A 26,628-nucleotide genomic window follows, 5' to 3' on the forward strand; every position below is an offset into this window, starting at 1 on the left:
CTGAAGCCCTCGACTGATTCTTTTCTTATTACCTATTTCTTGCAGTAATCACTCTGTATGGTCGCAATAACGATTTCAGAGCAGCCCTCTAACATGTTCCATATGAAATGCCTGTCTACTGGCTAAGTCGACGTGACGATTCCCTAAGAGAGTTCTCCAAACGTCTTCGCACATTATCAGTAACCTCTTCAGACGGTCTAAATTTGTCACTGTCACTGTTTACTTCACCATATGTAAAGCTTACTTACACTCGATAAAGTTGTTGTGGCTGTTGGAACATCGCGTACATTGAATTCTCTCCTCAGTGTCCTTCTGTGTTGTAAGCAATGAGTTTGTCTTCCAAATGTTTTCACAATAAAACCCGCTGTCGAGGCGTGTACTGCATGTTCCTGCCAGTTAAAGACTGCGAACGAATCACTAACTTGCTTGTTATTGTCAAGTGGCCCGAACTTCTCTCTCTCTCTCTCTCTCTCTCTCTCTCTCTCTCTGACTCTCTATGACTCCACAAACCGCGACCGACGAAGCTACGAACGAATTAACATGAGACGAGCAAGTGCTGCATTACACCGTGCAAAGCACCTCATGCTCAGAACCAACAGTCAACTTGCCAACAAAGGGTGGCACTTCTGATGCTTCCAGAGCGACTGACGTTATTAAAACAATTTTGTCGTTTCTACGACCTTTCGGGGGGAAATTATGACCCACTGAAGTAGTTCAGGTTTATGTGGATCGCCGCGTACTTTTAATACGAAAAATTTCGAGTTGTTTTTAATTCTAAAGGAATCAAAGTGAATAAACTTAGAATTGTAAAGCAAGAGTTAGTATCGGTATCAATAAAACCCAGGTTGTAAGCAGAGACGATATAAATGAAGACACGTATTAAGCGACTTAGACAGTTTTATTCACAAAATATTTTTATTTATTTTAGGAAACGTCTCAGATTACTTTTTTAATACTTACACACAAATTTGCCTAGATCGCATATAGTCCAATCAGATTAGACATAAAATCGCCTCAACTTGAACAATTTTAGAAAAAGCTGAAATTTGGCTGAAACGCTGAGGATTACGTCCAGATCAACAACTTAATGTCTCAGACGATCCACTTTGAGGAGAATCGGCCTTCTTGGTATTTTCGAATTTTAACTGACGAAGTGCGCCACTGGCTGCATTTCTGCGCCAAACTGTTTCTTTTCCTAATCTTGTTTTAGATCCATAGAAACAAGTCAGACATTAATGTTCCGTTTACTTTGGAGGAATATTTCTTTCGTGTCTTTGTGATTAAAAGCAATAACAAACATTTGATCATTAAGGATATGGAAAAAAAATGTTCCAATGTGTGCGAAGTCTTATGGGACTTAACTGCTAAGGTCAACAGTCCCTAAGCTTACACACTACTTAACCTAAATTATCCTAAGGACAAACACACACACACCCATGCCCGAGGAAGGACTCGAACCTCCGCCTGGACCAGCAGCACCCTAGACCACTCTGCTAACCCAGAGCGGCAAGGATATGGAAGAAGTCGAATCTTGTCTCGGTGATCGTTTGAAACAAACATACCTGGACTTATTTTCGGGAGGGATGTCTGTTGACGACGTTCTTTTGTCAGTGTTCGTCGCCCACGCAGCGGATTTGCTAGACGCAAAACTAAAACGCCTTACGTGATCCGGACAGCGCACTGCGAAATGTTGGCTGTAGTACTTCGATATGGTAGGCATCATACGATTGTTTGTCAGAGCTGAACGTTCAGGAGACGGGGCTCTTTACCTGTTCTGCGTCCAAGGCATGATTCCATTTTTCCACTCCGCAGAACACTTCAATACTTTACTATGCGAAATATGCTCACATTTACACATAGCAGTGTGCCTACAAGGTTAGTATCGTTCATATATACCAAATTAACAAATATGGATACCATGTATATACTCAAATACAATGCTACGCTCACAGGCCCGTATCGAATAGTTGCCGCTTGGGTACAGCTAAATTCAAGTACAGAATATAAACAGACATCGAAGAACAAACAGCCACTGTGTAAGTTCCAATGGTACCACTCTGCTGAGATCCTCGGCTTACACACTACTTAATCTAACTTAAACTAACTTACGCTACACACACACACACACACACACACACACACACACAGACACTCACACAAACCCATGCCGGAGGGCTATCCCGCTCGGCGCTCGGTGCACAGTCATTGCTGCAAACACTAATTTAGACTTATCAAGATAAATTCTTATTACTTGTTGTTCATAGATTTACCGTTTATTATCTGTTATATATATTGTGTCATTAACTATCGCAGTCTACGCAGTTTCTCTGACTAATGGCATATGCTTAATGTTGCTGTCTGTCTAATCACGTCCTTCTGTTTTTTGTTCCAGGTGAGTGCAATGCTGAGTGGCTGGATGTGGCTTTCCTCTACAGCCGGGTAAGCTAACGTTTCGCGCAAACTTCATCTAGCAAAAGTTACCTCACAATAAGAATAACAGGGCTCGAGGTATTGAGCTTTACGTACTATAAGTGTAAACAACACAAAACACACTATAGTTAGCTACAACTGTGCGTTCAATTTGTGCGCAAACCTTCCGTTTCTCTACTTGTTCTATTTTCATTTCTCTCAAGTATGTCTGTCCGCCCCGATAGTTGAGTGGTCAGCGTGGCGGGTGTCACGCCAAGGGCCCGGTTTCGATTTCTATTGGGTCGGAGATTTTCTCCGCTCAAGGACTAGGTGTTGTGTTGTCCTCATCATCATTTCATCATTATCAGTGGAAGGCAACGGGAAACCACCAGTGGAATGACTTTCCTAGACGCTCATGCGGTGGAACTCTCTGACGAGGCTTCCCCCATGACAAGACCTGCCGTAAGGCAGAACACGAAGTTTTTCATTTATGTTTATTTTTTTTTCAAAAGAGGATAATATTTCAGCTACGAATCACTAGTTAACCAGTCCATCAACATTTCTTATTAAAAGCTGCGCACTGTATCGACAGGAAAGGGTGAAACTGGAAATGAAACATAGGAGGGCTATTCGGAAAGCAACGATCTGTAGTGTAAAGGAAACCACAATGAAAAACCTATGAAGTTTTGCACAGATGTGTTGGGCAGTGTCTTTAGTGTGCCTGTTGGTTGCGTCACGTCGCTCTCCTCAGTTCTGAGCGTACAGCAAGTTCCTAAAGACGCCTAGAAAATAGTGTCTCTCGCCAAGTATGGGTGCCTGCCGAGAGATTCCGCCTGATTTCATGCAAACCTGCATAACGTAACTGTCAAGCGTTTCCTTCTTCACACTAGTTCTGGGTCGCACACTGCAGGGGCAATTAGTACACTCCTGGAGTGTTTTTGTTGGGTACTGATGACCCACTGCGAAGCCCGTACTTGACACTCTTCGATTTTCTGCTCAAAGGAACCGCTGATTACGAAGGCAACGAGCTGGAGTCCAGCGTAGAAAATTCTCGGAATGGACAGGAGCTGCCCTGTATGACGAGGCTATTGGTAAGTTGGTACAGTGTTACGACAAGGATATAAGTCGGAGGGGCGTCTATATGGAGAAGTAGCTAGAAGTTGCAGCCAACAGTTGCAAATAAAATCATTTTGAATTTCACTGTGGTTTCCACTTCGCAACCAATCGGACCTAACTCAAATTAGGGAATGATGGGGAAGGAATTCTGCAGTTCCCTTTTCGAAGGAACTATCCCGGAATTTTGGTGAATGGATTTAGAAAAAAAATGGTTCAAATGGCTCTGAGCACTATGGGACTTAACATCTATGGTCATCAGTCCCCTAGAACTTAGAACTACTTAAACCTAACTAACCTAAGGACATCACACAACACCCAGCCATCACGAGGTAGAGAAAATCCCTGACCCCGCCGGGAATCGAACCCGGGAACCCGGGCGAGGGAAGCGAGACCACGACCACGAGATGCGGGCAAGGGATTTAGAGACATCGTGGAAAACTTAAATCTGGATTGTTGGACGCGGCTTTGGACCGTTGTCCTCCAGAATACGAGTTAGTTGTACCGCGTGCACATGCCTTTGGACGCAGTACATCTCACATGTCGTAGATTGTAAGTAACGAAGCAGGCAACACGATCGTGAGTTGTGGACTATAAGACGTATTATCAATGCGTCCGCGACCAACCCCACCTAAAATAGATCCTGAGATATTCTGTCGCGCGACAGTATTTAGGTCTGAGCAATGGCGTGCACTGGCAGTCCACGTCGTTCTTCTACGACATCGCTGTCTAATGCCGACCAGGTGACTCCTCGACCAACACCACCTGGTTTCTGCAGCTCCGCCAACGGTCCAGTCTCCATGATTGGATATCGCAACATGGTTCACAGGCCTTGGTGGAACACTGATTGTGTTTTGTGTTTCCAGGGATCTGTGTCACTGTGCACGTATTAACAATAAACCGCTACAGAATTTGGTTTCCGTGAAGAGCAATAGAACTTTGTAAATACACGTTTGAGCAAAACTCTACCAATTACGAGACTTTGAGCTGTTGAACAAAGGCCTTCAACCTGTCCATCATTTTTGGGTGATAATTGTATTTGGTTCGTCGGAGTAGGTGAGCATATCATTTTATTTTCAATAAAGAAACTTACTGACTCTAGTTCCGCCTGTGACGGATTCCTTAATAAGGAGTCAAAATGTACAAAATGAAAAAAAACGAATTTTTGAAACACCGAGTCGGGAAAATTCCATTAGCGTGACACCAAGTTCATTGTAACTTAGTGTATCGTTCTTGGTGGTACAGTTTTAATAAACGCTCGGGAATGTGGAGACACAGAGAAGAAGTACTGGGGAAGAAGAATCCCCAGAGTTGAGAGGTCGTCTCGCAAACTGTGACCAGGAAACGCGAGCCGAAACCGGACCCGCGACTGGCTCCAGATCGCCGCGCGGGCTCGCCGGTTCATCTGCGCGAACAAGGTCTCCGTGGCGCGCGGCCAACCGCTAATTACCCAATTACGTGGGAGCAGTGCGGCCGTTGTAATGAGCGGGGCCGCCACTGCGGTAGCGTAGCCCCAGCCGCCGCGGCGCCCTGTGTCGATCCCTACTTCACCCATCCGATTATTTTCTGCAAACTCTACTGGCTCATACCTGTCAGCTCTAAAGTTGTTAATGACTACTTGATTATTTTTCGTTCGGTACGTCGATCTATGACAATTAGTCTGGAGGGTAATTTCCTATTGATTAGTAACCCTCTATTTGGCGGGTACAGAAATATTGTGAAGAAAATGCATTTAGTTACTTAGATGTTTGTGGTCATGTGGACAATTTTACATACATTGTTTCGAAATACAGTACGTTACCTTAACTATCACTGCCAACAAAAGGGGCATGGCTGTCAAAACAAAGGTATTACGAAGCTGGTCCTGTGACTGAAAAAATGGTTGCATTTTGCACTACTCTGTGTGAAATGTCTGAAAATAATTCGATTTTCGTACAAAGCACAGGAAATTTCCAGTTCTCCACATTTTACAGTCGACCATCCCTTAGGGCGAATTCCACATCACTGGCAAGTGACCAGAGCTGCCACATCCAGTATATTTCACAGGCACAGTACCTGCTGTTTACTTTTTCTTCTACTCAGTACTCCAATACTCAAAACCAGGACCGAGCGAGGAGGTGCTGTGTTTAGCACACTGGACTCGCATTCTGGAGGAGGACGGTTCAAATCGGCGTCTGGCCATCATGATTTAGGTTTTCCGTGATTTCCCTAAACCGCTTAAGGCAAATGCAGGGATGGTTCCTTCGAAAGGTCGCTGCCGAATTCCTTCCCATCCTTCCCTAATTCCGAAGGGACCGATGACCTTGCTCTTTGGTTACCTCCTCTATTCAACCAACAAACCAGCTCAAAACAAGGCGTCCTCTTCTCACAAAAGAGAAGTCCACTTGCAGAGTCCCAGGTGAACATTCGTTAACACGTTGGTATTATAATTCACCTTGAAGACTCCCTCTTTCTTTTTATAAGAAATTTTCGTTGCACAATAAAAATACAGCGCCACAAAATCGAATGAAACGCCTACACCTGTAACCCATGCTCACATAACCTCACAAGGTGTCAGCTAATTATGCACACTATTCAGAATCTTTTCACCAGAAACAACAGAGTATCGCTGTATTTGAGCTTAAATGTTGCTTGCAAGAACCATTGCCCATCCAAGGACGAAAGCAGAAACATGGTTCAGAAAATGGAGTGCAGTATTGATGTTGCTTGGGAGCATTATTGCTAGATAAAGAATTACAGTAACGCTTACATATTACATTGCAAAAGCGTTCTGCTAGAAATATATTAGAGCTACATTTTTGAGGTAGGGTCAAAGTTTAGAAACAGTACCGCCTTTTAAATTGTACTCTTAACATATTTAGCAAAGCATCTGCGTTATTAGGCCGTCCGTTAGATACGTTGTGCTTGTGGGAATAAGGAAACCAACAGTCGTACATTTTCAAAAAATGTGATAAATATGCGACCAGTTTCGACACTACATTAGTGTCATCTTTAGGGCTCTAACAATCTCAGTGGCGATATCCAATCATAGATGCTGTAGGGCAGCTAACATGTGTGTGCACTGATCTCATAGATTTCTATTTTCACGATATGGGCACTTCAGTCGTCTGTCATCTATTGATATTCGTTATTTCCTATTTATACGAAGAGTGTTCAATAAGTAATGCAACACATTTTGTCTGGAAGCACTTAGGTTTGATTCAGGCTTCCATCAATCGATATTACTCCCCACTGTTTTGGCTGCAAAACCCTCTTTTGCAACATAATGTCCGTTCCATGCGAGATCTTTACGCAGGCTTACTGGGAGGGCCTGTATACCTGCATAGAACCTGCACGTCAGCAGGGAAATGTTCAAGCTGGTGGAGGCTGTGTAATGGTGAGAGGCGTGTGCAGTTAGAGTATACTGGACCCTCGATACGTCTAGATACGACTGTGACAGGCGACACGTACGTAAGCATCCTGTCTGATCACCCACATCCATTCGTGTCCATTGTGCATTCCAACGGACTTGGGCAATTCCAGGAGGACAGTGCGACACCTCACTCGTCGAGAATGGCTACAGAATCGCTCCAGGAACACTCTTCTGTGTTTAAACCCTTCCGTTGGCCACCAAAATCCCCAGACATAACATTTCATAGCACATCTGGAATGCAATGCAACGTGCTGTTAAGAAGAGATCTACAGCCTCTCGTACTCTTACGGATTTATGGACAGCCCTCCAGCACTCTTCAGTCCATGCCACGTTGTGTTAAGGCACTTCTGCGAGTCCGTGAGGGCGTTACACGATATTAGGAAGGTGTACCAGTTTCTTTGGCTCTTCTGTGTGTACACTACTGGCCATTAAAATTGCTACACTACGAAGATGACGTGCTTCAGACGAGAAATTTAACTGACATAAAGAAGTAGCTGCGATATGCACATGATTAGCTTTTCACAGCATTTCCACAAGGTTGGAGCCGGTGGCGACACCTACAACATACTGACATGAGGAAAGTTTCCGACCCATTTCTAATACACAAACAGCAGCTGACCGGCGTTGCCTGGTGAGACGTTGTTGTGATGCCTCGTGTAAGGAGGACAAATGCGTACCATCACGTTTCCGACTTTGATAAAGCTCGGGTTGTAGCCTATCGCGATTGCGGTTTATCGTGTCGCGACATTGCTGGTCGCGTTCGTCGAGATCCAATGACTGTTAGCAAGATATGGAATCGGTGGGTTCAGGCTCACGGAACACCGTGCTGGATCCCAACGGCCTCGTATCACTAGCAGTCGAGATGACAGGCATCTTATCCGCATGGCTGTAACGGATCGTGCAGCGACGTCTCGATCCCTGAGTCAACAGATGGGGACGTTTGCAAGACAACAACCATCTGCACGAACAGTTCGACGACGTTTGCAGCAGAATGGACTATCAGTTCGGAGACCATGGCTGCGATTACCCTTGAGCTGCATCACAACAGGAGCGCCTGCGATAGTATACTCAACGACGAAACTGGGCGCACTAATGGCAAAATGTCATTTTTTTGGATGAATCCAGAATCTGTTTACAGCATCATGAAGGTCGCATCCATGTTTGGCGACATCGCGGCGAACGCACATTGGAAGCGTGTATTCGTCATTGCCATACTGGCGTGTCACCCGATGTGATAGTAGGGGGTGCCATTGGTTACACGTCTCGGTCACCTCTTGTTCGCCTTGACGCCACTTTGAACAGTGGACGTTACATTTCAGATGTGTTACGACCCGTGGCTTTACACTTCATTCGATCCCTGCGAAACCCTACATTTCAGCGGGGTACTGCAAGACCGCATGTTGCAGGTCCTGTACGGGCCTTTCTGGATACGGAAAATGTTCGACTGCTGCCCTGACCAGCACATTCTCCAGATCTCTCACCAATTGAAAACGTCATGTCAATGGTAGCCGAGAAACGGTCTCGTCACAATACCCCAATCACTACTCTTGATGAACCGTGGTAACGTGTTGAAGCTGCATGGGCAGCTGTACCTGTACACGCCATTGAAGCTCTGTTTGACTCAATGCCCAGGCGTATCAGAGGTGGTTGTTCTGGGTACTGATTTCTCAGGATCTATGCACCCAAATTGCGTGAAAGTTTAATGTCAGCTCTAGTATAATATATTTGTCCAATGAATACCCGTTTACCATCTGCATTTCTTCGTGGTGTAGCAATTTTAATGGCCAGTATTGTACGTAAGAGAAATTGAGCGTAAGGTTTTCCGCCTGTAGCTGAGGCTGTGTGGTGTAACCAGACCATTTGTAAGCCACACAGTGATTTGTCCGCTGTACTAGGAGCGGAGCGCCCGTGCACAGGCCAGGCTGTCGGGTGCCGGGACGTGCTTTGCCCGCTCCCTCGCTCGCTCGCTGTGTTCGGCGGCCGGTGCGTGTCCGACCTCTGGCTTGTGACGCCACGGCGGCGCCGGCCAGGCGCATCCGGTGTCCATATTAATGGCCGCAGTTAACAACGTCAGCTGCAGCTCGCTCACCAGTTTCGCTGGAGCAGGCCGCATGTATACATGTATGCAAATTTTGGGCGACCAGCTAATTCCGACCGACTGCCGTAATAACGGCGCTACGAAACGCGACGCCAATTGCTGGGGCATAACTTATTTAATGCCCAGCGCCAACGCCGGTCGTACGTCCGGGAACTGCGTACGGCTGCCAATATAGTGACAGAATTAGTCGCCGCACCTGAAAATAATTTATCTTTCTTCGTTACCGTGCAGAGGAGTAAAAATTTGTACTTGAAAACGGATACACAGACCTGTACTGTGCGCTGAAAGATTCGCAACGCTAGAAGTGACAACATATGCACCTCGAACAAATGCTCGTCACGTAATATCTCGTAATAAATACATCGACACACTGCTAACACAGTTGCAACGTGAAACAAAATGCAATATCCTCACCTGCGGCTTTGGGTCTCCTGGGACAGTAACGCTTACTTCGACATGGGGAATGCCGCACGAATTACACGAACGTCCAGAATATCGTAAGTAGTGCTGAAAGATCCCAGCAAATAATTTTGGAGGACGTGTCCGCTCCGCGTTACAGCGCCGTACATGTTAAACAAACCGATCGAGGTGGCGCAGTGAATAGCACACTGAACTAGCACTCGGGAGGACGACGGTTCAAACCCGCGTCCGGCCATCCTGATTAAGATTATCCGCGATTTCCCTAAATCGCTTCAGGCAAATTCCGGGATGGTTGGTTGGAAACGGTACAGCCGCCTTTCCTCCTCATCATTCTCTAATACGATGGAACCGATGGCCTCGATGCTTTATCCCCTCTCCCAAATCAACCAACCAACCATGTTTAACAATCCGCTCAATTTTTCCACATTTGTGTGGTGAAATAGTTGTGCCGGCCGCTGTAGCCGAGCGGTTCTAGACGCTTCAGTCCGTAACCGCGCTGCTGGTGCGGTCGCAGGTTCGAATCCTGCCTCGGAAATGGATGTTTGTGATGTCTGTACGTCAGTTAGTTTTAAGTAGTTCTAAGTCTAGGACTTAGAGCCATGTCAACCATTTTGAAAGAGTTGTTGTGTCAGCTTCTGAGAGAGTCAGCGCCGACACAAACAGGGAAGAAGTAATACAACACTTTCATTTCTTTTTAGAAATAAACATAACTTTCTGTGCTTCATCAGTGACATCACCATTGTTGTCGCTCAGTCAACGCACTGATTTTGTCTTTCTGCTGATGTGCTTTACATACGACCAGAATTTCTTATTTTCTGCCAGATTTCGAGACAGGGTTTCGTTGTGGAAACTGTTACAACCATCTCGTACTGAAGTTCACGCCAAGTGTCGAACTGCCGTAAAATATTCCCAGTTGTGGACGTCTTGCGTCCTTTGAAATTTGGCATTTGTGTGTCGTTAGTATCGACATGGGCCTTGCAATAGTAACTAAAACCTGCACTTCTTGTAAGTTCCGACTAGTGCCCACCTAGTGAGACCAGAGATTGTGTTTACCCGCCAACCCCTGGCGCTGACGCAAGAGCTCACGCAGAGCACGCAACGGACCCCTCTTCTCTCTCGGCCGGGCCGCTCTGCCAATTTGCCGCCGACGCGTGGGAGACGGCACTGCAGCTGCGGGTGCGTTAATTAATGCGTTTAAGGCACCATTACATGCGTCATGCCGCTGGGCCCGTAACAACGCGCATCTGAAATTGTGCCCAACCGCGGGCACTCCAGCTTCCCGCTAACACGATTGGCGTTGAAAAGTGGAGTGGAGTGGAGTGCACGGGGACGCAGAAAAATATCCCTGCCGCACCAATGTACTGGGGCTTACAATGGAGCGCGCACGCTGCACGTACCTTGGTTGGCTTAACTAACACAATTACCGCTGCTTCTGGCTTCAATGGAAGAGCGACTGTTGCATTCGGTTGGCGCTTTGATCAATCAGCCGAGCTTAGTGCGCAAGAAAAACTGCTGCTGTTTATAGATAAATTGCTGCATGCTAGTAGAAGTAAAAGAAGATCAATTTGGCTCCAGAAATAAGGACAGGAAACGCTGTTACAGCAGTCAAGAGATTTTTAGAGCAGGATTTCCCAAACTCTGTTCCGCGGAACAGTGATGTTGAAGTGATTAAGTCCCCGCGAAAACCCATTAACAATATGGCGGTTTTTTCGACCTCTTAACGATGCTAATTATTTTTTTAAATATTTATTGTGAATTCATTGTTATTGGTTATGATTAAAAATTGAAACAGTCTCTGAATAAAATAAGTTTTAACGAGTTTGTTTGTTTGGCCATCCTCAGCAGCAAGCATATAAATACTTGTTTTGTAGCCGGCCGAAGTCGCCATGTGGTTCTAGACGCTGCAGTCAGGAACCGCGAGACCGCTACGGTCGAAGGTTCGAATCCTGCCTTGGGCATGGATGTGTGTGATGTCCTTAGGTTAGTTAGGTTTAACTAGTACTAAGTTCTAGGGGACTAATGACCTCAGAAGTTGAGTCCCATAGTGCCCAGAGCCATTTGAACCATTTGAACTTGTTTTGTAAATAAAACTGCCTTTTCCTGCTGCTAGTTGGTTTATTTATCCAACACACGTTTCACCTTCTCCTGTTCTAAGGCATCATCAGTGGTATCTATAACGATATAATCTAAAACTAACAAAACTGTATAGTTATAGATTCTACTGATGATGCCTTAGAACAGGAGAAGGCGAAACGCGTATGGGATAAATAAAGTAACTAGTAGCAGGAAAAGACAGTTTTATTTACAACACAAGGAAAAATATGTTTTCCTCATTATTTAAAATATTATTAAACTTCAAAATAAACAAGGTGTTCCATCAGAGTAGCAGGACTCTCAAAGTGCTCCGTCAGAGTAAAAGTTTGGAAACTATTGTTCTAGAGGGAATATTCGAATTAAGTGTTAAATGTGGATGTTTACATAGCCTCAATTAATTTAGAAAAACGTTTGCTCCAGGGAAGCGAGATACGGACTTAGACTGGAAAGATAGAAAAACAATATTAAATATAAGGGTATGTGTATTCGTAATAAGTAACATAAAACCAATCTTATATAAGATTGCTGTAGTTTCACCACACCACTAAGTCATTTTCAACAAAGAAAGCTCCACGAAGTTTAACTGCAGTGTCACAAAAATGTGACTTCACACAATTCATCACTCCGTGGGGTAATTTTTTCAGTGAGTGCTGAATTGAGCGTCTGATAAGGGAATCTTATATTAAATATGTATTTGAACATTTCTGTTAAGAAATCAGAATATTGCATTGTATTTACACAGTAATAATGTGTGTGTGTGTGTGAAATCTTGTGGGATTAACTGCTAAGGTCATCAGTCCCTAAGCTTACACACTACTTAACCTAAATTACCCTAAGGACAAACACACACAACCATGCCGGAGGGAGGACTCGAACCTCCGCCGGGATCAGCCGCACAGGGCATGACTGCAGCTCCCCTGAATGCGCAGCTAATCAAAAATGGCTCTGAGCACTATGGGACTCAACTGCTGTGGTCATCAGTCCCCTAGAACTTAGAACTACTTAAACCTAACTAACCTAAGGACATCACACACATCCATGTCCGAGGCAGGATTCGAACCTGCGACCGTAGCAGTCGCACGGTTCCGGACTGCGCGCCTAGAACCGCGAGACCACCGAGCTAATCGCTGCTACACAGCAATACAAAATGTGTTACCACTTTCATTTTCACATGTCAACACCTTTTAGAATGTTCATTTCTTGGATAACCAGCCATTACAGACTTTGCCTTGGGGTGCCTTCTACAGCACGTGCCGGGTGATTCCTAGCAGAGCCCCCGTAACAGCTGCGGCACAATCCTTTGTCTCTGCCTACTTGTCCACTGGTGTAAAATAACTCATCAGGTTCTTTACTACATGTAGCTAGCGATTTCAGTGCAGCATCACGAACTTCATAATCATCCTGATCATCATCATCATCATCATCATCGCAAATGCTGGAAACACCCGACACAGTTTGTTTTCTCATTACTTACGGTTTTCCTTTCCTTCTTCTGTGGTAGTGCAGTAAAGCATTCACATACAGTTTATACACTCTTGTTTTTCAGCTTAGCATGTTGTTTATTTTTGTTCCTAACCCCCTTCTTCATTTCAGCTTATTACTCACGGGCATGAGGACCTGTTAGATTTCACCACAGTTTACGCTACATATTAAAGCCATCTGAGACTGTTATAAAGTAAATCAACCCACTGGTATCATCAGTAATAACTATAAAATTACCTTCTTATTTTTATCTGCTAAAAGTTACAGCGAACTGGCCTGTATTATGTGCCTCACACTGAAGCGTTCCACAGCTCAAATGACGTCTATGTTCTTCTTCTTGTTTGTTGCTAGCAGAATTCAGAAGAGGTCGTCATACTTACTATGTACTTAATAAATATTTAAAGCGTACATAACGCACTATGTATACTTACTTAACTTCTCTTGTACGAAAACCAAAGTTTAAGAATATGTAATAGTGTAGAGCAGGGTAACGGTAAACTTAGAAATATGGTTAGATATAGACTTTCAATTTAATAGCATACTTTTCTAGCCCTGTGGCTAGCTGTGTGGTGATGTTCAAAACAAACATATCTGTAATCAACATGAACAGAATTACTTTCCGCTGCGTGAAATATGTGAATGACATTGCCCCAATTGGTGATACAAGAACAAAAGTATGACACATATACCTCCAAAATTTGCAATTATTCTGAAACGTGTCGAACGTGGAATTAACAGTAAAATTACAATAGTAAACAAACGGAAGATAAGGACACTTGCAAGGGTGTGTTGCAGAGTAATACCTCCAAATTGTTTTACGTGAAAAATGTTAATGCTTTTAAAATAAAACAAACGTTATTAAAATTTTACGTCTGTATTCTTCATGTGTACGTATTTATTTTTCAACAGCCACCTTGGCGCTGAGAACACTGCTTCCAACGAGTTACAAGTGTGTTGATACCGCCACTGTAGAATGCTTTACTCTGTTGACGTAGCCACAACCTCACTTTTGTTTTCACAGTGTTATTTATCAAAGTGTAGTGCTCAGAGTCGTCATTAAGTTTTGGAAACAGATGGATCGCATGGATACCGGTCGGGACTGTCTGGAAGATGATCGATGGCAGTGAAACCAAGGTGTCGGACTGTTGCCAATATTGCAGTGCTTGTGTGTGTGTCCCGGTATTGTCATGCTGAAGGATAAGGTGCTTCATGGGAGGACAAATAATTAGAATTGGAAACCCGATAACAACATGCTGTTTCTCACACAACGACATAGCTAGGTCACCTACTAACATTTTACACGCTACAATTTGGAGGCCTCTAGTAGTAGAGGGCTGTAAACATACAGACACGAAGAATAAGGATGTAGAATGTCAATAACGTTCGTTTCATGTAAAACCTTTAAGAGGTTTCACATAAAAATTTCGGAGCAATTACTTTTCAGTATGTCCTCGTGCAGTCGAAATTGTAATAAATAAAAAGGCTGATAAGTTTTGTTATTTAGGACCTTAACTTCAATAGACGACAGACCCAGAAATCAGAGCCGGCCGCGATGGTCTCGCGGTTCTAGGCGCTCAGTCCGGAACCGCACGACTGCTACGGTCGCAGGTTCGAATCCTGCCTCGGGCATGGATGTGTGTGATGTCCTTAGGTTAGTTAGGTTTAAGTAGTTCTAAGTTCTAGGGGACTGATGACCACAGATGTAGTGCTCAGAGCCATTTGAACCATTTTGAGCCAGAAATCAGAGAAGGAACTGCAACTGCAAAACATGCTTTCGATGAAAGAGGATAGCTATTGGTGAACAATTAATGATCACAGCAAAGAAAAATATTGCAAAGCAAACAGTTTTCGTGACTACTATGGTCGATATAAACACTTATGCCTTTTACACTAAGGTGAAAAACGTCATGGGATACCTTCTAATATCGTGTCGGATCTCCTTTTGCCCGGAGTCGTACAGCAATTCGACATAGTGTGGACTCAACAAGCCGTTGAAAGTCAGGTACCAGAAATATTGAGCAATGCTGCCTCCATAGCCGTCCATGAGTGAGGAGTTGTCGGTGCAGGATTTTGTGCAGAACTGACCTCTCAACTATGTCCCATAAATGTTGGACACGGTTCGTGTCAGGCAATGTGGGTGGCCAAATCATTCGCTCGAAATGTCCGAAATGTTCTTGAAACTAATCTCCAACATCTATGGCCTGGTGATATGGCGAATTGTCATCCATGAAAATTCCATCGTTGTTTGGAAACATGAAACAGCAAATGGTTTCCAAGTAGCCGAGAATAACCATTTACAGTTTATGTCCAGTTCAGTTGCCGTGCGGTTCTAGGCGCTACAGTCTGGAGCCGAGCGACCGCTATGGTCTCAGGTTCGAATCCTGCCTCGGGCATGGATGTATGCGATGTCTTTAGGTTAGTTAGGTTTAATTAGTTCTAAGTTCTAGACAACTGATGACCTCAGAAGTTATATCGCATAGTGCTCAGAGCCATTGCAACTATTTTGAACCAGTTTAGTTGGACTAAAGAAACCATTCCATTCCGTTTAAACACAGCCCACACCATTATGGAGCCACCGTCAGCTTGCACGGTGCACTGTTGACTACTTGGATCAATGGCTTCGTGGGGTCTGCGCCACGCTAGAACCCAACCTTCAGCTCTAACCAACTGAAATTGGGGCTCGTCTCACCAGGCCACGGTTTTCCAGTCGTTTAGGATCCAACCGATATGATCACGAACCCAGGAGAGGCGCTGTTAAACTCAGTGTCCTAACGAGTACGTTCGTCGTACGTCTCATATTGATTTCTGCGTTTATTTCACACTGTGTTGCTTGTCTGTTAACACTGGCAACTATAAAGAAACATTTGGGTGTCAAGAGAAGGCAGTCGGCCACAGCACCGTCCATGGTGAGAGATAAAGCCTGAAATTTGGTATTTGCGGTACACTCTTGATACAGTGGATTTCGGAATATCGGATTCCCAAACGATTTCCGAAAAGGAATGTCGTATACCTCTACCACCAAGTACACTATTGCTCATAAATTAAGGATAATTGCAGAATGTGGTGCCACACAACATGGGGAACACACACGACACAGATCTGTAAGTCCACGATATTGGTGATAAGTTGAGAAAATCGTCCCGAAGCACATGTGCTACAAAACGCCACTGTTTCCTGAGCATGTACCCCGACATTAATATGGGATATGCTCACCATGCACACGTACACAGGCCGCACAACGGGTTGGATCAGGTGGTCGAGCAACTGCTGCGGTATAGCCTCCCATTCTTGCGCCAGGTCCTGGCGGAGCTCCTGAAGTGTCGTAGGGGTTTGAAGACGTGCAGCGATATGTCGACCGAGAGCATCCCAGACATGCTCGTTGGGGTTTAGGTCTGGAGAACAGGCAGGCCACTCCATTCGCCTGATATCTTTTGTTTCAAGGTACTCCTCCACGATAGCAGCTCGGTGGGGCCGTGCATTTTCATCCATCAGGAGGAAGTTGGGACCCACTGCACCCCTGAACAGGCGGACATACTGGTGCAAAATGACGTCCCGATACACCTGACCTGTTATAGTTCCTCTGTCAAAGACATGCAGGGGTGTATGTGCACCAATCATAATCCCACCCCACACCATCAAACCACGACACCCATACAGGTCCCTTTCAAGGACATTAAGGGGTTGGTATCTGGTTCCGAGTTCACGCCAGATGAAAAGCCGACGAGAATCACTGTTCATACTATACCTGGACTCGTCCGTGAACAGAACCTGGAACCACTGTTCCAATGACCACGTACTGTGTTCTTGACACCAGGCTTTGCGAGCTCTCCTGTGACCAGGGGTCAGTGGGATGCACCTTGCAGGTCTCCGCACGAATAAACCATGTCTGTTGAGTCGTCTGTTGACTGTGTGTCTGGAGACAACTGTTCCAGTGCCTGCAGTAAGGTACCGAGCAAGGCTACCTGCAATACTCCGTGGCCGTCTGCGGGCACTGATGGTGAGTTATCGGTCTTACTGTGGTGTTGTAAACTGTGGACATCCTGTACTGTAGCATCTGGACACATTTCCTGTCTGCTGGAATCGTTTCCATAATCTTGAGATCACACTTTGTGGCACACAGACGGCCCGTGCTACGACCTGCTGTGTTTTACCAGCCTCCAGTATTCTACCCCTCATAACGTCATCAATGTGTATTCTTTGAGCCATTTTCAACACACAGTCACCATTAGCACGTCTGAAAACGTCTGCACACTTACTCGCTGCACCGTACTCTGGCATGCACCAACACACCTCTGCGTATGTGGACTGCTGCCAGCGCCACCGTGCGACGACCGCAGGTCAAATGCGCCGCATGGTCATAACCCGAGGTGATTTAACCCCACAATCCGCGCACGAGAGCGTTGTTGCATCATGTATCAGCATTACCCTTAATTTATGACCATGTGTGTACCATTCCGAGTTCAAAGTCTGCTAATTCCGGTCGTGCGGTCATAAACACGACGGGAACTTTTCACAGGAATGACCTGATTACAAATGACGGTTCCACCAATTTACTGCTCTTTTATAACGTGTGTGCGCGATACAACCTTCATTTGCATACCGGCATATCGCTATAATGACGTTTCTCACGTCTGTGTGTACCGTTTTACTGACGCAGACAGGTGGCCTATGAGGTTACGACTCTTCCTTAACCTACGTGATTTCCAACAGTGCACCGCGCCTTTACACAGAACCGGTCTGGATGGAGTTCTGTCTCTGTGAAGTCACGAGGGTTAGCCGTCAATTTGAAAGTTTACCGTCTAACCTTCTTGCCTAGGGACGCCAGGTGAAAGCTGATGTCGTCAAGCCCTGAATCAAAATTGCGCAACGAATAACTGGGGAGGGGAGCTTGAGAGCGCTACCTAGAGAGCGTGCCCTTTCTGTACGATACTAGGCAAGGGTCTGGAGGGCTCACAAGCTGATGTGTGGGTCCCTGCATTCTATATCTTTTATTTTAAATGAATTCCTTTAACTTGACTTCTTTGTGATTTTTAAGGTATGTTAAAGATTGATGACAATTGATTACGTAATTATTTTAAATCTTATCACTCGATTTTACAGCGATTGCAACAATTGTTCCAATTTACAGATATTACAATTTTACAACTCGGTTATATTATATCCCAATCTGCACGCACTTTTCTACGGGTAAGACGGAATTGCGTTGGCGAAATGTAAACCAGCAAAGCCTCCCAATATTTTACATAGGACATCCACTATGTGAGGAGGATAACGGGCAAACTGGGGGCCAGATACATTAACACAGGGGGTCTTTAACGCTGGTAGCATGCCGCGACAGCGTGGACGTGAACCGTATGTGCAGTTGACGGACTTTGAGCGAGGGCGTATAGTGGGCATGCGGGAGGCCGGGTGAACGTACCGCCGAATTGCTCAACACGTGGGGCGTGAGGTCTCCACAGTACATCGATGTTGTCGCCAGTGGTCGGCGGAAGGTGGACGCGCCCGTCGACCTGGGACCGGACCGCAGCGACGCACGGATGCACGCCAAGACCGTAGGATCCAACGCAGTGCCGTAGGGGACCGCACCGCCACTTCCCAGCAAATTAGGGACACTGTTGCTCCTGGGGTATCGGTGAGGACCATTTGCAACCGTCTCCTAGAAGCTGGGCTACGATCCCGCACACCGTTAGGCCGTCTTCCGCTCACGCCCCAACATCGTGCAGCCCGCCTCCAGTGGTGTCGCGACAGGCGTGAATGGAGGGACGAATAGAGACGTGTCGTCTTCAGCGATGAGAGTCGCTTCTGCTTTGGTGCCAATGATGGTCGTATGCGTGTTTGGCGCCGTGCAGGTGAGCGCCACAATCAGGACTGCATATGACCGAGGCACACAGGGCCAACACCCGGCATCATGGTGTGGGGAGCGATCTCCTACACTGGCCGTACACCTCTGGTGATCGTCGAGGGTACACTGAATAGTGCACGGTACATCCAAACCGTCATCGAACCCATCGTTCTACCATTCCTAGACCGGCAAGGGAACTTGCTGTTCCAACAGGACAATGCACGTCCGCATGTATCCCGTGCCACCCAACGTGCCCTAGAAGGTGTAAGTCAACTACCCTGGCCAGCAAGATCTCCGGATCTGTCCCCCATTGAGCATGTTTGGGACTGGATGAAGCGTCGTCTCACGCGGTCTGCATGTCCAGCACGAACGGTGGTCCAACTGAGACGCCAGGTGGAAATGGCATGGCAAGCCGTTCCACAGGACTACATCCAGCATCTCTACGATCGTGTCCATGGGAGAATAGCAGCCTGCATTGCTGCGAAAGGTGGATATACACTGTACTAGTGCCGACATTGTGCATCCTCTGTTGCCTGTGTCTATGTGCCTGTGGTTCTGTCAGTGTGATCATGTGATGTATCTGACCCCAGGAATGTGTCAATAAAGTTTCCGCTTCCTGAGCCAATGAATTCACGGTGTTCTTATTTCAATTTCCAGGAGTGTATTTCCCGGTGCGAGCGAGCAGCGAAACCGGCTGCTTATAGAGCGGAAACTACTGCACCGTTTCAATTTGTCGTAGGCTGCATACAACGTAGAGTACGGTCTGATCCTTTAGTTGGGACCTCAGCCGGCGACTGCAGTACAGCGAGCGGTACTTGGGTTGCGGCCGTGTCAGCGCTAGTGCTGCGGGCGCCCCTGCCGTGGTAGCCGGCGCTCGCGTGCCACTGGAGATAGCCGTCTGGCACTGCACGCGCGTGCTATTGCGGACATGGCCGCCTGCGATAGCGTGGGGCGCGCACGCAGAACGGGCCCCTGCTTTGCGCGCTGCCCGCCTATCACGGCCCGCAATCACCGCTCAGCCGATAGCAGCCCGTGTGTGTAGACCACACCGCTGCCTGTCCACGCGATCCTGGATCAGGCTCTCTGCGACGCACGCAGGTGTCCGATAGCATCCGTCTGTCACTTACTATAAGTAAACATTCAACAGACCGTGCTTCTCTTCTAGTCCAATATACTCGGAGACTGTAGAGAAACTTCGAAAAGCTACAACTAAGCACGTCTAGAGCGGATGGACTCAAATATGACCGTACTTGATTCAAGATAGACCAGAAGGAAAACGTAGGGAATGAGGAAAGATCTCTCGTAATTCCTGGTCGTGTTCCAATATTTATATTATGGTACCGTTTTCATTTTTTTTTACGTACTAAGTTGAAAATGGGGACTAAATGAACCCTTTTCAGTTTGTATCAGCTGTCTAAAATCTCAGATACAATAGGCAACTAAATAAAGAGATGGGAGAAGACTGTAACTTATCCCCTACGCTGCTCAGTATTCAGATAAATCATGCACTACGAAGATGGAATTCTAGGGCAGACTTGCGGTACAAAAAAAGAATTCCATTAGTCTAAAATCTCTCTCTTTTATGCAGTTGATATAGCACAGATTTTTTCAAGAGAAGGTAATTTACAAAAAGGAATCTATGAACTAATTGAAACTTACCGAATATTCACTGAAGAGCTAAAGAAACTGGTACACCCGCCTAATATTGTGTAGGGACGCTGCGACCTCGGACAAGAGCCACAACACGACGTGGCGTGGACTCTACTAATGTCTGAAGTAGTTCCGGAGGGAACTGAGAAGAATCCTGCAGGGTTGTACATAAATCCGTAAGAGTAAGAGGGGGTGGAGATCTCTACTGAACAGCACGCTCCAAGGCATCCCAGATGTGTTCAATAATGTTCATGTCCGGGGGGTTTCATGGCCAGCGGAAATGTTTAAGCTCGGCAGAGTATTCCTGGATCCATTCTGTTGCAATTTTGTACGTGTAGGGTGTCGCTTTGTCCTATTGGAATTGCCCAAGTCCGTCGGAATGCACAATGGACTCGGATGGATGTACTTTAATTTTCTTTGTCGCTGATCCATTATGGATCGTGAGACGACGGCTGGCATGAACTTCTTGATGTAATAATTTACCAACAGCCATATGTATTGTAGCACATAAAAGTTCATAAAATAAAATAAATTTCTACAATACATACGGCTGTTGGTAAATTATTGCATCGACATGAATGCTTTCGTACGTGTCACCTGTCAGACTCGTATCTAGATATATCAGGGATCCCAATCACTCCAATTGCAGACGCTCCACGCCATTACAGAGCTTCCACCAGCTTGAGCAATCTCCTGCCTTCGTCTATGGAGAAACAGACCGAAGACTGCAGTAGAAACTAGAGCAACTTGATTGACATCAAAATGGGGAACGACACTGCAGTGGAGGAAGTGAAAGTATTCTTCAAACTGGATAGTAAGATTAAATAGGCTGACCTCAGCACGGTCGTATTAGAAGTAGACTGTGACAGTGGGAGAAAGATCTTTTCTGTAAAACAGCTTTGATGTTATCAGATACAGATATAGAAGTTCCTGAAAATGTACTTAAGGAGCATTACAATGAGATGAAATATGGACCTTTCCAAATGTGGGGAAAAAGTAAGTGGAAGCATTTGAGATGTAGATTCAAAGATTCAAATCGCTCTGAGCACTATGGGACTTAACATCTATGGTCATCACTCCCCTAGAACTTAGAACTACTTAAACCTAACTAACCTAAGGACATCACACACATCCATGCCCGACGCAGGATTCGAACCTGCGACCGCAGCAGTCTCGCGATTCCGGACTGAGCGCCTAGAACCGCTAGACCACCGCGGCCGGCCTGAGATGTAGTGGTATCGAATAATGTAATGTTAAATTTTAATTAGACAAATAAAGTACGTAGTGTGTGTGCATGTCTATCTTAACCAGTTTCCTACCAAACACTGCGAAGAGGACCGAATGCAGTGGACATTTGGAGTCGCGTACTTTGCTCAGAGCGGCAAATAAGCTGCAGGCCTTGGATGGATGAAAAAGAAACCCAGAGACACTGTACAGTAAATAAATGGAAATGTGTAGTATGATGCGTCGAAACGCGATTTTCCCTCTTGCCAAATAATGCGAGGTGTAGAGTTCGCCGAAGATACCCTGGCGCATTTAAGTCGGAGTCTTGGAAGATGTAATTCAGGCAGAAGTTATTTCTTTGCTATTTTTATGGTGTTTGTAGTACCATAACTTGGGCATGCTGATTCAGGTAACCCTGACCACGAACCACGAGGTTTATTTAAACAGGATCTGAGTGTAAGTGTTGTACTTTCTTGAACATTTCTGCCATGGGTATGATGTCATACGGACCACCTTACTGGTTGTACTCCCGTCATGGGCACAAGGTTGGTAAGAAGTTCTTGTGATAAGGCATTCCGTTCCTCTACTAGCGCAGTTGACAATGGTTGGATGGTCGTTGGGGCATTTGGACATTGTCCAATACCTCGCCCCAACGATTCCCACATGTGCTCGATACGGTTGACGTCGGGGGAGCAGGCAGGTCAGTCCATTCGCCAATATTCTCTCGTTCCAAGAACTCCTCAGCTTGCACAGCCCGATGTGGTCGCACAGTGTCATCCAGAAAAAAATGAAGTATCCCTGAAAATACACACACAAGGAAGGAACTTCACACTAGTTACTGCCCGCCATCCATGTTGAGCACGTGTTGGTCTCACCGCGGACTTCTAGACTGAACCACACATAACTGATTTCATCAAAGTGTACGGGCCTGAAGACGGCGTTGACACAACGTCGATACTAGTAGCGAAGTAAATATAAAATTTTAAGTACAGCTGGAAGAATTTCATTTTTAATAAAAATAAAACAGTACTACAGTGTCGCAATAACGTTAACCGGTGGGTGTACCATGTTCAAAGATTTGGATATCAGCGTGCCCACGAAATATTACACTCCACGCACAATAACATGTGTACCATCAAAACGGTCCGTACCAGAGTGTTCCTGGGTGGATTACTGTTCCCACCTCTCGCCTTATGAGGGTACTTGAAGCATTGTCGAACAAGACCGTTTTGATGGTCCACGTGTTATTGTGTGGGGAGGGTAATGTTGCGTGGTCGTACTGACCTGGAAATCTTGCATCACGGCACATAGAGACACAGGTCTAAGTTGCTGTGACACTGTAATCTTCCCTGTGAGCGCCCTTTTTAGCGTAGTATTCGGCCCTGACTTCATTCCTGTGGATGCCAACGCTCTGTGGCATGTAAGAGCTTAGGTGGAGGACGTCTCGAAACGAGAGAATATTTGGGGAATGAACTGACCTGCCCGTTTCTCTGACTAAAATCTCTCTGAGTACGTGTGGGATGACCTGGGGAGGCGTGTTTCAGCTCGTTCACATGCTTCAACGACTGTCCAGCTATTGTCAACTGCGCTGTTGGAGGAATGGAAAACTCTACCACTAACTTGGTTATCAGTGTCGGAGCACGGTGCAGAGGATGCCCGTGGCGATCACACACCCTGTTAAAGACCAGGTCCCTTCTTTTGTAATGTGCAGACGATCACCATGAATCAGGTTGCCTTCATTCTAATTATGTTATTGTATTTCAATAAAGGTGCCATTACTCTTCGTCTCAGCGCGTATTTCTTCCAGTTATCTCCTGTACAATACAGTAACAGTTCTTTATATGTATGGTCCAAGTTTCAGCTAGCTATGTTATATAGCAGTGACACATCATGCGAAAATTACTTTCGTTCTTAAGTTTTGCACACCCATATTGCATTACCCGGCCAGGTAAGCTTAATGCTATCTGGTCGAATGTAGACATTATGAGAACCATAGCTGTAGTATAGTTATAAGGTTTATACACTGAAGAGCCAAAGAAACTGGCACACCTGCCCAATGTCGTGTAGAACCCCCCGCGAAACCGCAGAAGTGCCGCAACACTACGTGGCATGGACTCAAATAATTCTGAGGTAGTGCTGGAGAGAACTGTCACCAATAATCATGCAGGGTTGTCAATAAATCTGCAGGAATACGAATGGTTGGAGATCTCTTCTGAACAGCACGTTGCATGGCATCACAGATACGCTCAATAATGTTCATGTGTCGGAAGTTTTGTGGCCAGCGGAACTGTTAACCTCAGAAAGGCGTTGAGCTAATCTTTACAATTCGAGACGTGTGAGGTGTCGCATTGTCCTGCTGGAATTGCCCAAGTTCGTCGGAATGCGCAATGCGCATTGCGCAAAGGACATGAATAGATGCAGGTGATCAGAGAGGATCCTTACGTACGTATCACCTGTCAGAGTCGTATCTAGACGTATCAGGGGTCCCACATCACTGCAACTGCACACACTCCACACCATTACAGAGATTCCACAAGCTCGAGCAAATATATATATATATATATATATATATATATATATATATATATATATATATATATATATATATATAGGGTGATTCAAAAATGCATGTAAATATTTGAAGGGTGTATTTTTGAGGTAAATGTAAGACAAAAATGTTCTATAGAATTTTTGCTATACTTGGCTTATTACAGAGTTATGAACAAAACATGATAATACATTCAATACAACATAAAGTATTTACTTCCCAGAGTTCACAGTTTAATTACAGTGCATTTGGACTAAAAACGCAAACTGGTAAATAAACGTGACGTAACAAACTGAAACAATTCCTCGCGAATACTGTATTACTTTAGTTCCTGTTGATTGAACTAAATCAATGCAAAATAACTAAGGAAAATACGTGAAGAATTTACAGACTGTACTGTACTGTATTTGCACAAATCTTAATGCAATGCATGTTCAAAATGCTGTCCCTGAACTTGCAGACAGACCCGTGCTCGTCGCCGCAATGATCTCTGCACATTATACAGTCCGTTCAACTCTCCACGAATAATTTCACAACCACCTTCAATTCTTTGTTGTAGCACTTCTCTGTTCGGTACTGCAGAAGAATACACCAATGTCTTTAGTCGGCCCCATAAATAAAAGTCTAAAGGGTTCAGGTCAGGTGATCTGGCTGGCCAAGCAATTGGTCCTCCGCGACCTATCCATCGATGTGGATACGCATCATTGAGGTACGCCCTTACGTTGCGGCTGTAATGGGCAGGAGCACCATCGTGCATAAACCACAAGGTGGCTCGTGTTGCAAGAGGGACATCCTGTAACAATCCAGGCAATTCCCCCTCCAAAAATTCGCGGTAAGCGTGCCCAGTCAGCCTTGGAGGTAGAACATGAGGTCCGAGTAAGTCATTCCCCACAATACCACACCAAATGTTTATGGAGAATTGATGTTGATATCCACGCACAATTCTCGCGCCAGGATTCTCGACAGCCCACTGGTGCATATTACGCGAATTGATTACACCCGCACGAGTAAACATGGCCTCATCTGTGAATAATATCCGCCGAATGAACATTGGATCATTCAAATGACGCTCTTGTAACCACTGGCAGAATTGCTGACGGCGAGGATAGTCTGCAGGTGTCAATTCGTGCACTTTGTGCAGGTGAAATGGATGCAACTGTTGTCTCCGAAGCAGCCGCCATACAGTAGATTGTGGAAGTCGTACAGCTGCACTAATTTGTACTGATGGCTGGATCTTGGTCTACCAGGTCCAAAACATGTTCCTCGACGTTCACTGCATGCTCAAGTGGTCGACCTGAATGTGGCCCAGGACGAATGCCATACTCCCGCATACGTCTGTCCACAGATACAAACGTCTGATGACTTGGTAACCGTCGTCTTGGAAACAGCTCACTGTACCTTCGTCTTGCTGCAAGTGCGTTTCCATCTGCTGCACCATACACAAGGTGCATATCAGCATACTCACTGTTTGAGTACATCATGTGCACGAAACCTGTAGCCTTCCCACGATGAATGAACGACAGGAAGTACGTTTCCGTTACCAACAACATCAGCGCCATCTTCTGTACAGTAGGAGTAAACAGCAATTGCAAACACAAACAAACACTATTCATGCAGTTTCGAATCAACTGTTGGGAGATACGTATGTGCATTACGTACCAGAATATGGCATCCTGCTGCTTGCACTGACGTCGTTTTGATACGGACATGACTTTCGTATTTTAACGATGACTCTGGAATTAAACGTTTATGGAAAAACATTTATAGAACATTTTTGTCTTATATTTACCTCACAAATACACCCTTAAAATATTTACATGCATTTCTGAATCACCCTGTATATATATACATAAAATAAAATAAAAAATGCTATGAGCACTATAGGACTTAACTTCTGAGGTCATCAGTCCCCAGTCTAGGCTGTAGCGCCTAGAACCGCTCGGCCACTCCGGCCGGCCGAAGTGTTTATAAGGTCCCTGTTACTGCACGGGTGAAGTCGCAAGTATCGGATGCAGGAGATGACCGACAGTTGCTTTTCAGAGCGGGCCCCGTTAGGTCCGCTGGTTTCTCTGGGCATCCGTCCACTGCTCGTACAGCCGCCTCCTGCTGCCGTGTTGTGCTGCGCCACGCACTCCAATCCCACAGCGTCCATCACGGCCGGATTAAACAATGCCCCGGCCCCTGCGTGGCGGTCCACTATATTACACTGGCCAGCCACCGCCAGCGCTTAATAACGCCACCGTAGGGCGCTCTTCACGGCCGCGGGCTGCCCGATTCCTCGTCACTCATCTCCTCAGGCAACGAGAGTGCAGCCAGCTCTCCTAGGCGTTTGTCTA

This window comes from Schistocerca gregaria, chromosome 1 (assembly GCF_023897955.1).
Source record: "Schistocerca gregaria isolate iqSchGreg1 chromosome 1, iqSchGreg1.2, whole genome shotgun sequence".
Lineage (NCBI taxonomy): Eukaryota > Metazoa > Arthropoda > Insecta > Orthoptera > Acrididae > Schistocerca > Schistocerca gregaria.